We start from the raw sequence: 14062 nt of genomic DNA, 5'->3' as shown, positions 1-14062 counted from the left end.
TGATACAATATCCACAGTCAACGCCTGTCTTCAGGAGTTCTGGGAACCGGGGTGATGCAAATATTTTTTTTTATGTGTGTAAAACAGTTTCTGCGTCAGTCACTTTTTTTTATTTTGCCACTAAGCGATTCGATGGTTCACACCATCACTTCAGGTGGAGAATTGTTTATTTACATGGCTGGTATTGGTGAAGAGTGTAGACATCTTTTCACAGTCGCACAGCAAGGGCAATGTAGGTTATTTTTCGTCTTTTACTAATGATAAAAATTGTTTATTTAGAAAAGGGCACTTTAGAGGTTAAAAAAATGGCTAGCAGTGAACTGTATTTACTATCGCTTGTATTTAATATTCCTTGGAGTGCCTCGCATCCATTCCCAAGAGATTTATCCTCGTGGAAGTACAGTTGCACTATTATGGTACTAGAAGGTATCGTAGGTAATTACGATTCTAATCCGATTTCCAGTACAAATGTCATCCAGCAACGTCCTGTAAGAAGCAGGATTAAGAGTCAGACCTCTACCAACTCCCCTTCACTCCATTAGCTGACCGCAGAAGGCAGTTTGCAAGCACTGCCGGTAGGTATCTCACTGGCCATAGGTTCACAACAGACGGTTCGACTCGGCCACTTAGGGCGCTCCCTACGGGGGCTCTCTCCACAGCAACATATGGTGCCATCGTACCGAGACAGAGATGCTCCTGACAAGTAGAATGTGTCACCAAGCGGCGGTAAATATTTCATTTACTGGAAACTAATTATTCTCAGCACAAATTGTACGAGGGCATGCTGAAAAGTAATGACTCCTTTTTTTGCGAAAACTCTTAAAGCTTTCTAAACTAAACAAACGTTATCAGCATTTTTCCCACAACATTATCAACTGTCCGCCCGATCATTGAAATGTTTGTTCTCTTTCTGTAGTCTTGGCAGTTCTCACACTACACATTTGTTGCAGAATATGAGTCATGTGGTAAGAATACATTACCGTCGCAAGTAAATGTGATGATTAGTGAGAGCAGGCGAGATACCACATAGACGTCTCACAGAAACTAAAACAACAAATAAACGGAACTGTGTTACAACAAAGGAATTGAAGAGTCAATACATCCAAAACAGAACGCAACTTCAAAAACGTTAAAAGCATATGTTTTGACAGAGCACAGAGAAACTGTGTAATTGTGAAACTGTTGCGTGGATTTGTTGCAGATTACGTGACAAACTATTATTTTTTCATCATTTCCTTGGGAATAATCACACTCAAATTCATGCGAACACCTACATCAAGCGAGGAGTCATGTTTCACTCACTCACCAGTAGCACAAATTAGGTGCGCCGATAAAAGATTCCTATCATATGGCACACGAACCATCTCTAATGCCATGTATAACGTACCTGACGTGTTTTCCAGTGGAGGATTTGGTTGACTCGTCTCCTTGTCATCAAACGTTTGCGGTTCCCTTTCGAAAGCAGCTTCCTTTTGGCTGCTATTATAGTAGCTGTGCAGAATCAACTGTCATAAGTCTTTATCTTACAACTCGCTGTTGCAAACGGACATTACACCACGACACAGACACAAATTTGAGTAAAGCAAGACTCGCATATTTACAGAACAGATCAAAAGTATTACTCTTAGACAATACTCTCCCGTTCTAGAACCGCGAATCTGCTCCTTACGTCCTCTTTCCTCCTCTTTAACATGCAGCCCACTCATCAGGCGCGCCAGTGCAATGTCGTCCAGAACATGAACAGTTTGTGCCCTTTATGAGGACTCTTAGTAGAACAAAAATAGTCTTTTGGATGTGGTAGCAATGCTTACCTTCCTTGCTTACAAAGAAAAATTTTTCAGAAATTTAGCTTATGTATAACATCATTAGTTCAGCTTTAATTTCCATAAATATGTTCCAGCACGTTCCCTATTGTCTTCAGTGGATTCTTCCTTATTATTATATCTCACAGAATGCTATCAGTTATTTTCTGCTGGTAGTTTTCTGTGGACTATACATGTTGATATCTACAGTGGACTCTGTTGTATTTAGTCCCATAAACTGGTTTCCATATTGACATCGCCGACAGAATAATTTCTTTCTTCACCAGCTTGCTTCGTTTTCTTGTTCATTTTCAAATACAGCATCGCCATGAAGACGGACGTCGTTTTAGCAGCCAGAGGTGCGGCAGAATGTGCTGACATGGTCTTATCACCCAGACCGATTGCTCGCCCTTTTCTTTCCTATCTTGCACAACGTTTCTCTGTGTGTAAATAAAACGTGGGAAAACACATTTCTGTGTGTATATTCATTTCTTCTTCTTCCACTGCTGTACCTATAACCTGCACAACAATAATTGGTTGTTTCACATAGTAACACATTCTTGAATTAATCTCAGCTTATAGTCCTCTCACTTCGTCGTGCTTTATTACTTTCCTCACGCTTACGTGTGCCTAACAACACGGCAAGCAACCAGTTTCGTTTTGATCAAAACTATGTGGGAAAATAAGACAACTAATCACATGAATGGCAATTTACAATACTGTCTAAACATTTGATTGAAGAAATCGTAAATATAAAGTTCAATTTTGATTAGTTAGCTAATATTTTGTCTGAATATTATTTATTTTTCAGCAAAATGTTAACAAGATAATGAAAGAATACGATCGCGGGTCCTTAAGCGGACAAATTGGTTTTCAACTGATTCGTTTTGGACAGAATTATTTTTACTTAACAAACAATTAGACTCTTTCGGCTGATGGCAACCATCCAAGTATCATTAAGAACTTACCTCCAGAAAAATAATAGTACCTTCACATTACGTTATTCCAACGCTGAATTACGGTAGGCAAGACTGCGATACATACATTCACAAAAAGCACAAAAAATTAAGTTAAAACGTTTTAGAAATTTACCAGATTATGTTCTTTTCAGTAGTTCTTGCTAACGTTGACTTCAACATTTCTACTATTTTTGGTAGTCTAATTCAGATTAATGAGAGTAATTATTCAGAAACAATCTAAACTTCCAAACTATGAAACATTTACATTTATTTTCTGGCATCGTTAATAAGTTTCATTAATCGCAAAATTCATCATGACTCGGATTCTGATCCAGATAATAATGACGTCGAAAATGATTACTGTCTGCATTTACAGTTCTTTAAAATATGTATCTACAAAGACGGAAAAAATCACAACAGCAAAAGATAATTAATGTAGAGTAATTAAATTTCGGGAATACATTTCTCTAGGTTGACGTACATATGTGTTTAACGTTGCAAAATTATCGGTTAACGTAAGCGTAAGATACGTCATTGCAAATGTGAAACGCTGTTACATTAATAGCCGGTGAAACAGGCAGAATGTTGAATGCAAGCATGAAAACGTGCGTCCATTGCGTTGTACGGGTGCCAGATATCGGTTTGTGGTATGGAGTTCCACGCCTGTTGAACTTTGTGAGTCAGTACAGGGATGGTTAATGCTAGTTATGGATGACGCAGAGTTATCGTCCGGTGATGTTCCATATGTGCTCGATTGGAGACATATCTGGTGATCGAGCAGGCCAAGGCAACATGTCGAACACTCTGTAGAGCTTGTTGGGCTACAACAGCGATATGTGAGCGGTGGTGTCCTGTTGGAAAATACCCTCTGGAACTTTGTTCATAAATGACAACACGACAAGTCGAATCACCAGACTGACGTACAATTTTGCAGTCAGGGTGTGTGGGATAATCAAGAGAGTGCTCCTGCTGCCATATGAACTCGCACCCCAGACCATAGTTCCAGGTGCAGGTCCAGTTTGTCCAGCATGCAGACAGGTTGGTTGTTTTTGGGGGAGGGGGGAGATCATCAGTCTTCTGACAGGTTTGATGCGGCCCGCCACGAATTCCTCTCCTGTGCCAACCACTGCATCTCAGAATATCACTTGCAACATACTTCCTCAATTATTTGCTGGATGTATTCCAGACTCTGTCTTCCTCTACATTTTTTGACTTGTACACTTCGCTCTAGTACCGTGGAAGTCATTCCCTCATGTCTTAACAGATGTCCAGATGTCCTATCATCCTGTCCCTCCTCCTTATCAGTGTTTCCCAAATATTTCTTTCCTCTCCGATTCTGCGCAGAACCTCCTCATTCTTTACCTTATTAGTTAACCTAATTTTCAACATTCGTCTGTAGCACCACGCCTCAAATGCTTCGATTCTCTCATATTCCGATTTTCCCACAGTCCATGTTTCTTTATCATACAACGCTGTACTCCAAACGTACGTTGTCAGGAATTTCTTCCTCAAATTAACGCCCATATTTGATACTAGTAGACTTATCTTGGCCAGGAATGCCTTTCTTGCCATTGCTAGTTTGCTTTTGATGTCCTCCTTGCACCGTCCGTCATTGGTTACTTTACTGCCTAGGTAGCTGAATTCCTTAACTTCATCTACTTCGTGATCATCTATCCTGATGTTAAGTTTCTCGCTGTTCTCATTTCTGCTGCTTCTCATTACTTTCTTCTTCTTCGACTTACTCTCAGTCCATATTCTGTACTCATTAGGTTGTTCATTCCGTTCAGCAGGTCATGTAATTCTTCTTCACTTTCACTCAGTGAGCCCGCATCTCGTGGTCGTGCGGTAGCGTTCTCGCTTCCCACGCCCGGGTTCCCGGGTTCGATTCCCGACGGGGTCAGGGATTTTCTCTGCCTCGTGATGGCTAGGTGTTGTGTGCTGTCCTTAGGTTAGTTAGGTTTAAGTAGTTCTAAGTTCTAGGGGACTTATGACCACAGCAGTTGAGTCCCATAGTGCTCAGAGCCATTTGAACCATTTTTTTTCACTCAGTGATAGCAATGTCATCAGCGAATCGTATAACTGATATCCTGTCACCTTGAATTTTAATTTCCCTCATGAAACTTTCTTTTATTTTCATCATGGCTTCTTCGATGTACAGATTGAACAGTAGGGGAAAAGGCTACATCCCTGTCTTATATCCTTTTTAATCCGAGCGCTTCGTTCTTGGTCGTCCACTCTTATTATTCCCTCCTGGCTCTTGTACGTATCGTATATTACCCGTCTCTTCCTACAGCTTACCCCTATTTTTCTCAGAATTTCGAATATCTTGCACCATTTTACATTGTCGAAGGCTTTTTCCAGGTCGACAAATCCTATGAACGTGTCTTGACTTTTCTTTAGTCTTACTTGTGTTATTAACCGCAACGTCAAAATTGCCTCTCTCGTGCTCTTACTTTTTCTAAAGCCAAACTGATCGTCATCTAACACATCCTCAATTTTCTTTTCCATTTTTCTGTATATTATTCTTGTCAGAAACTTGGATGCATGAGCTGTTAAGCTGATTGTGCGATAATTCTCGCACTTGTCGACCCTTGCAGTCTTCGGAATTGTGTGAATGATATTTTTCCGAAAGCCAAAAGGTTTGTCGCCAGACTCATACCTTCTACACACCAACGCTAATAGTCGTCTTATTGCCACTCCCGCCAATGATTTTAGGAATTCTGAGAGAATGTTATCTATCCCTCTGCCTTATTTGATCTTAAGTCCTCAAAAGCTCTTTTAAATTCTGATTCTAATACTGGATACCCTGTCTCTTCTAAATTGACTCTTGTTTCCTCTTCTATCACGTCATACAAATCCCCTCCCCCTCCCTCCCCCCGCCTTATAGAGGCTTTCAATGTATTCTTTCCAACTATCCGCTCTCTCCTCTGCTTTTAGCAGTAGAATTCCCGTTGCACTCTTAATGTTACTATCCTCGCCTTTAATGTCACCGAAGGTTGTTTTTACTTTCCTGTATGCTGATTCTGGCCTTCTAACGATCATTTCTTTTTCAATATCTTGACATTTTTCGTGCAGCTATTTCGCCTTAGCTTACCTACGCTTCCTAATTATCTCATTCCACTGCGACTTGCATTTCTGTATTCCTGAGTTTTCCGGAACATTTTTGCACTTCCTCCTTTCATGGATCGAATGAAGTATTTCTTCTGTTACCCATGGTTCCTTCGCACTTACTTCTTTGTACCTATGTTTTTCTTTCCACTCTCTGTGACTGCTGTTTTGGATATGTCAATTCCTCTTCAACTGTACTGCCTACTGAGCTATTCAGTATCGCTGTCTCTATAGCCTCAGAGAACGTAAGCTTGTGTCTTCATTCTTTAGTACTTCCGTATCTCTCTTCCTTGAGCATTGATTCTTCCTGACTAGTCTCTTGAACTTCAGCCTACTCTTCATCTTTACTAAATTGTGAAATGAGTCTATATCAGCTCCTGGGTGAGCCTTACAATCCATATCTGGTTTCGGAATCTTTGTTTGGCCATGATGTAATGCAGCTGAAGTCTTCCCGTATCACCTGGTCTTTTCCGAGTATACCGCCTCATCTTGTGATTCTTGAACAGAGTATTCGCTGTTACTAGCTGAAATTTATTACAGAACTCAATTAGTCTTTTCCTTCTCTCATTTCTTGTTCCCAGCCCATATTCTCCTGTAACCTTTTCTTCTACTCCTTCCCCTACGACTGCATTCCAGTCTCCCATGACTATTAGATTCTCTTCTCCCTTTACGTACAGTATTACCCTTTCAATATCCTCTTATACTTTCTCTATCTCTTCATCTTCAGCTTTCGACGTCAGCCTATATACCCGAACTATCGTTGTTGGTGTTGGTTTGCTGTCGATGCTGATAAGAATATCTCTATCACTGAACTGTTCACAGTAACACACTCTCTGCCCTACCTTCCCATTCATAATGAATCCTTCTCCTTTTATACCATTTTCTGCTGAAGTTGATATTACCCTTTGCTCATCTGGCCATAAATCCTTATCTTCTTTCCATTTCACTTCACTGACCGCTACTATATCTAGATGGAGCGTTTGCATTTCCCTTTTCAAATTTTCTAGTTTCCCTACCACGTTCAAGCTTCTGACATTCCATGCCCCGACTCGTAGAACGTTATCCGTTCGCTGATTATTCATTCTTTTCCCATGGTCACATGCCCATTGGCAGTCCATTCCCGGAGATCCGAATGGGGGACTATTCTGGAATCTTTTGCCAATGGGGATATCATCAAGACTCTTTTCAATTACAGGCCACATGTCCTGTGGATACACGCTACGTGTCTTTAATGCAGTGGATGCCTTCTGCATCCGCATGCCGTTGACCCCTGTTGATTCTTCCGGCTTTAGGGGCAATTTCCCACCCCTAGGACAAGAGAGTAACCTGAACCTCTGTCCACTCCTCTGCCCTCTTTGACAAGACCGTTGGCAGAAAGAGGGTGACTTCTTATACCGGAAGTCTTCGGCCACCTATGCTGATTATTAATCGAAGTTCAAGCAGGGACGGGATTCGAGCCTAGAACCATGGACGTCTTGGTTACTAATCAAAGACGCTACCCCTTTATTTTTTTATTTTTAAAGGGAATCTTCCCGGCGCCTAATGAGAGGGGTGGGGGCAAAGTGGGCAGGGTTCGCAACCCGAGGCCTGGCCACCATGTCCCGTTCCCACCCTCCAGGAACCAAGAAAAGCATAGGGAACGTGGAGTAAAGGTACAATTAACATCGTTTATTTATTTATTTTTCTTTTCGTTCTTTTTTTGTTATTTTTATTTATTTACTTATGTATTTTTGTGATTAATACCACCGAGAATATCAGAAAACAGGCGTCATGCGAGGAGGAGGGCGTAGCAAGACGTCAGACTAATTGAGACTATCAACTTTTGTTCCGAAAGAACATTCCGATTGCCAGTGAATATACGGTTCTAAATGTTGAAGAGGCAGGGATCAACTCTTCATGACAGGAACACCCCAGCTCTGGGGCGGGTTAAGGAAGACACTGCAGAGGAAACTGGAGAAAAATTGTCTGTATTTTGGATTGTAGACAACTGCACAATGGCGTTCATTAAGGAACTGCCAAAAGTCAAGTACACTTTTCCCGCTATCAGCGAACAAGTAGTGTACTGCGTGTCCACAAATCTACCTCACAGAGTTGGTCTTCGCTTGTGGGAAGTATCTCGAGTCCGGAAAAAGGAACAATTGAGTAGGTACCCCATGAGGAGTCGTGCGGGTAATTAGGGACAACGTCTGTCGCACCAAGAACCAGATACCTCTCACCGATCTGCACACCAGGCGGTGCTCATCTGTGTCCGTAACATCACAATCGACCCACAACGGGGTGTGTGCGGGGCGAATCCTGTGAAGGCGTGACCGGCATACTTGCGTCTCATTGACAGAAAGGTACCATGCAGACTGGACATCAGTGTCAAGTTAAGGAGCGCACACGGCACGCCAGTCGACGTGGGGAAGCTTCCCTTCAATCACATTCGGTGACCTGTGCTGCTTAGTGGATGTCAATTGCTCTGGCAGTATCAGTACGGACGTAGCTCAGTTCAAGGAAAAAGTGGAAGTAAAAGAAGGGCGGTGAGACTTCCGAAAGCTGGATAGGTGCAAGGGTTTCCAGCAATAGGCTGGTAAGACACAACGTGATGTGAGTGTCAATGAAAAGGGAGACAGCTCCGTCAGGCACATGATACGGGCCTAAGCCGCCCCTGCACCGCGAGAAAGTGCGGGGTTCTTACCTTATCTTGAACAGCAAGCCGTGGCAAACAAACGAACCCAATGCCGCTAGCATGCGGCGGGCCATGGATGACGGTATGGTGAGTGTCTGTGCCACGTGGGGCATACGTGATGCCAAATATACATTTACGTATTGTGTGCGTTGCAGATGATCGAGTGCTCGTAAACGGTGATCTAAGAGCTCAGCTCGTAGTTGGGAAAGTAGACGTCGGCAATTGAGGGCAATTGTCCGTCGCAGATCACTTGCGATATCGAGCCCTAAGCATCGGAGAGTAGCAGCTACACGCAAAGGATCAGCGCTGTCCGCAGGAAGTCCCGCATCTATAGCCATGGCGCTCGATTTGCGGACGTTAAGGCAGCTACCAGAAGCTTCGCCGTAGTTGGTGACCCATGCCAGTGACTCCCTGACCTCAGCACCACTACGGAGAAGGATAACGAGATCGTCTGCATATGCAATGCAGCTGAATACATGGCCACCGAGAGACATCCCAGAGGGGCATTGACGGAGGCCGCATAGTGATGGTTCCATGGCGAAAGCATAGAACAGTGCAAAGAGCGGGCAACCTTGACGCACTGATCGACGGATCGAGATGGGAGGAGTAAGACGGCCATTGTAGAGTACACAAGTCATAGCTCCACTTAGGAGACGCATTACGACGTCGATGGTAGTACCAGGGTAGCCCATATTGAGGAGCACCCATTCCAGGAATTCGACTCGATCGAACGTCTGGCTGCAAAGAGTTGCCAAAATTTCAGGCATACGACGAGCGTGGGAAAGAGCGATTATGTCCCAATAGCGGCAGAGGGCAGTGCGGATGTTATTGCTACCTCCCAAAGAAGTGTGACAGGGGAAACCACATACCGAGCTGTCGGTTTAAGCCGCGCAGCCAACAGCCGGGTAAAGATCTTTGTATCGCTGTTGAGTAAAATCAAGCGGCGGTAATAGCATATCCGTGATGTGTCCCGAGGCTTGTGGATGGGAATGAGGAACAAGAAAACCTTCTGGAATCGCCACGAAAGGTGACATAAGGTCTTGACAAATTTCTGTCCAAACCGGAGCCAGAAGGGGACGAAATGGCCGAAAAACTCTAGGCCAGGCGACCCGCTCGTAGAACCTGCCTGGATAGAATCATGGACTTCGTCCTCCGAGACGTTAACAATCATGTCCATCGTCGCATCCAAGGGAACTAGGCCAAAGGAGAGTCTGGAGACTGTCGTAATGTTGGAATGACAGTGATGTTGTTCAGAGTACAGCGTAGCATAATGTACATGGAGGGCAGATGCGATATCCCATTGGGTATCAAAACGCTTCCCATTATCAACTGCAGGAGCATTAACCAAATTCCTCCGTCATTCGGCTATCACATGATACATAGATGGACGCTCTTGCACAAACCCATCATGTGTGCGAGCCCTTAGCACAGCTCCTTCAAGGTGACGGCGAGAGAGGGACGTGTGCTATGCTTTGGCACGATTCGCCATCGCCTAGCGCTCTGGGGAATACGGCATCATAGTAGATTCCCGGAGAATGGTGAAATACACTCCTGGAAATGGAAAAAAGAACACATTGACACCGGTGTGTCAGACCCACCATACTTGCTCCGGACACTGCGAGAGGGCTGTACAAGCAATGATCACACGCACGGCACAGCGGACACACCAGGAACCGCGGTGTTGGCCGTCGAATGGCGCTAGCTGCGCAGCATTTGTGCACCGCCGCCGTCAGTGTCAGCCAGTTTGCCGTGGCATACGGAGCTCCATCGCAGTCTTTAACACTGGTAGCATGCCGCGACAGCGTGGACGTGAACCGTATGTGCAGTTAACGGACTTTGAGCGAGGGCGTATAGTGGGCATGCGGGAGGCCGGGTGGACGTACCGCCGAATTGCTCAACACGTGGGGCGTGAGGTCTCCACAGTACATCGATGTTGTCGCCAGTGGTCGGCGGAAGGTGCACGTGCCCGTCGACCTGGGACCGGACCGCAGCGACGCACGGATGTACGCCAAGACCGTAGGATCCTACGCAGTGCCGTAGGGGACCGCACCGCCACTTCCTAGCAAATTAGGGACACTGTTGCTCCTGGGGTATCGGCGAGGACCATTCGCAACCGTCTCCATGAAGCTGGGCTACGGTCCCGCACACCGTTAGTCCGTCTTCCGCTCACGCCCCAACATCGTGCAGCCCGCCTCCAGTGGTGTCGCGACAGGCGTGAATGGAGGGACGAATGGAGACGTGTCGTCTTCAGCGATGAGAGTCGCTTCTGCCTTGGTGCCAATGATGGTCGTATGCGTGTTTGGCGCCGTGCAGGTGAGCGCCACAATCAGGACTGCATACGACCGAGGCACACAGGGCCAACACCCGGCATCATGGTGTGGGGAGCGATCTCCTACACTGGCCGTACACCACTGGTGATCGTCGAGGGGACACTGAATAGTGCACGGTACATCCAAACCGTCATCGAACCCATCGTTCTACCATTCCTAGACCGGCAAGGGAACTTGCTGTTCCAACAGGACAATGCACGTCCGCATGTATCCCGTGCCACCCAACGTGCTCTAGAAGGTGTAAGTCAACTACCTTGGCCAGCAAGATCTCCGGATCTGTCCCCCATTGAGCATGTTTGGGACTGGATGAAGCGTCGTCTCACGCGGTCTGCACGTCCAGCACGAACGCTGGTCCAACTGAGGCGCCAGGTGGAAATGGCATGGCAAGCCGTTCCACAGGACTACATCCAGCATCTCTACGATCGTCTCCATGGGAGAATAGCAGCCTGCATTGCTGCGAAAGGTGGATATAGACTGTACTAGTGCCGACATTGTGCATGCTCTGTTGCCTGTGTCTATATGCCTGTGGTTCTGTCAGTGTGATCTTGTGATGTATCTGACCCCAGGAATGTGTCAATAAAGTTTCCCCTTCCTGGGACAATGAATTCACGGTGTTCTTATTTCAATTTCCAGGAGTGTAGAATTCCAGAGTCGGTCGCCAGCATAATGCAACCTCCCTTCCGTAACCAATCAAGGCCTTGCAGAGAGCAGGCTTTGCACAGAGCACCCATCAAGACAGAGCAAACTGATAGGCATCACGGAGGGCATATTGATAGTCATCACGGCGTCGACGACAAGCTGCCCTGTGGTCTCGATGAGCTGCCGGCAATTGGGCGATGTAACGTGGATCGTGTTCAGTTTCCTTGGTCCACGGCCGCGCCACACCCTTTGGCAGCAGAGATTGATGGCGCAGATATATACGTCATGGTCAGAGGATTCAGTGGGACAGACTTCAGCAGCCTCCACCCCGCTGACAATATCGCGGGAGATGTAAACACGATCGAGTCAGCTGGAAGAATGGCTAGTGGAATGCGTAAACCCCAAGGCGATCGCCATGAACATGCTCCCAGGAATCCATTAGGCTGAGGTGCTGGAGTATTGTCGCTAGCGCCGCGCACGGAGAGTGACTTGGTAATTAGTCTTAGGTGCCTGGCTGCAGTTGGAATCACCTCCAATGATCCAGTGCATACTGCCGACCCAGGAAGAGAGGCGTGACTGTCTCTGAGAAGAAGGTGGAACGTTCACGGCGAAGACCCGAACCACATAGCACATAAACATTGGCGATCCTCTCGCCACTAAACGTGAGAGCGATACTTCTGGCATCAGGGAGATAGGTAACTGCATCAGCGAGGATACCGTCACGTAACAGGATCGCCACCTCGCCACCCCACTACCAGTAGGGGAAGCATTTTTTTTAATTTGTTTATGTTTTATTTTGGTTATTTCTAATTAATTTATCTCGGTTCGGATAATTTGAATATATATTATATAGATGTGCTGTGAAACCATAGGGAGCACAGGAAGTTGCAATATTCACCTCCTGAAGAAGAGCTACGTCAACGTCCGCGACATGCAGCATGTCATGGAGTAAAGCCAGTTTGTGGCGTACGCAAATAGTATTGACGTTGACCGCGGCTATGCGATAAGTCTGGAAAGTTGCCATCGTCAGGAGAACAGGCGATTCAGAAAAGGAGGAAGCACAGGGAACTCTCTGTTAGGCTCTCACGGAAGGATACATCCCTGTGACAGAGAGGGAGTTGACCCCACCAAGGGGATCCATCGTGCGGTAAACTTCCAGAATGTCCATCGTCAGCATCGACGTCGTCCTTCCAGGAGGCAGACGTGTCACCGGGCCGTTCAGTGGAGCATTATCAGAGGTGGGCCCGCAGGTAGCGTCAGACACAGAAAGGGAGGCAACCGCATCAGACGCAGGCGGGCGAAGGTTAGTGTCTGGAGGTGGACGCTGACTAGAGATAGAGGTAGGGAAGGACGTCGAGTCGTCAAGTGTCAGGGCTTTAGAGGCAGCGCACCATCATTAGCAGGGTCGTCATCCTGTGCGGACTTCCGATGGACGCAAGTCATCAGAAGGGATACGGGGTTGTCTCTTCCGTTTCCTTTGCTACCGTTGCTTCCTAACATGCTGTTCCGTGTCGGACGGCGGGCGGTTATCGTCCGATATGTGGCCAGATGGCAGAAAGGCGGAGGTAGGTACCGCTCCATGACCAACAACCATGGGGTCGGGACAGACAGCGTGTGCCTGCTGACGGTCAACACTCATTTGTATTGCTTCCGACAGCGATATAAGAGAGACAGGCGAAACGTCGATCGTGTCGTCGAGAGGAGCCGACACCGGTACCGACTGATTCAGAGGGGGCGTAGCAGGCAGCGCCACCACAGACGCGTAAGACAGAGGTAACACAGTGGGCGCCGCAGGTGGAGCTACGTCTCCGATCGGTGTCTGACCCAGTCGGAGACATTCAGAACGGACGTGACCTTCCTGGCTACAACCTGAGCAGATGCGCGGCTGGCCATCGTACATTAAGACAGCCCTGCAGCCGGCAATAGCCAAGTAGGAAGGCAAGTGTTTCCGTAGTTCAATTTTTATCTGATGGACGTCACTGAGGACACCATACCTTTCGAACGTCTTCCACGTTTCAGCCACCACAACGTCCGACGGGAATTCGAAAACCCGCAACGTTCGGAGGCCAAAACCAGCTTGATCAACGACAACAGTCTCTATATGTTGAAAGGTCTCTGTTGGATTCCTTTCATGATAATTTCTTAAATCTGTTGTCATTTACGGCATAAATTCCTCTTCTAAATTTACTGAGGCGTTTCTATCTGGGAGGAGACTGAGTAGTAGAACGTGTTACTTTTACACATAAACAAGAACGATCTGTCACACTACTACACTTTAAAACACAGTTTATATGTAATTCATGTCACACAGTCTCATACGGAACCTACATCCGCTTTCTTTTATATACTGTATATGATAAGATACTCTCATCCCCCTTCCCTTCTGTGTGAGAGGATGAATGAGCAAATGTATTTCTAGTTGCATGCTTGAGGGTAGCAGACAAGCCTGTCTGCTAGAGAACAGTAGGACCAACGTCGGAACAGGTAGCTACGCTTTCTAAAAGCAAAGAGGTTTCTATCCTTAGTATGGTCCTGTCCGTCCCTTCTCATGTT

General features: G+C 46.1%; 1 protein-coding gene across 1 annotated transcript in view; it reads left to right on the top strand.

Moving 5' to 3' along the window:
* The window catches only part of LOC126161680 (inactive ubiquitin carboxyl-terminal hydrolase MINDY-4B), a 234535-nt gene that overhangs the window by 34616 nt on the left and 185857 nt on the right, over positions 1 to 14062 (top strand). The window lies entirely within an intron of this gene.

Source organism: Schistocerca cancellata, chromosome 2 (genome assembly GCF_023864275.1).
Source record: "Schistocerca cancellata isolate TAMUIC-IGC-003103 chromosome 2, iqSchCanc2.1, whole genome shotgun sequence".
In the NCBI taxonomy this organism is placed as follows: Eukaryota; Metazoa; Arthropoda; class Insecta; order Orthoptera; family Acrididae; genus Schistocerca; species Schistocerca cancellata.
The sequence above is the reverse complement of the archived record's forward strand: the minus strand, read 5'-3'. Positions and strand labels throughout refer to the sequence as shown.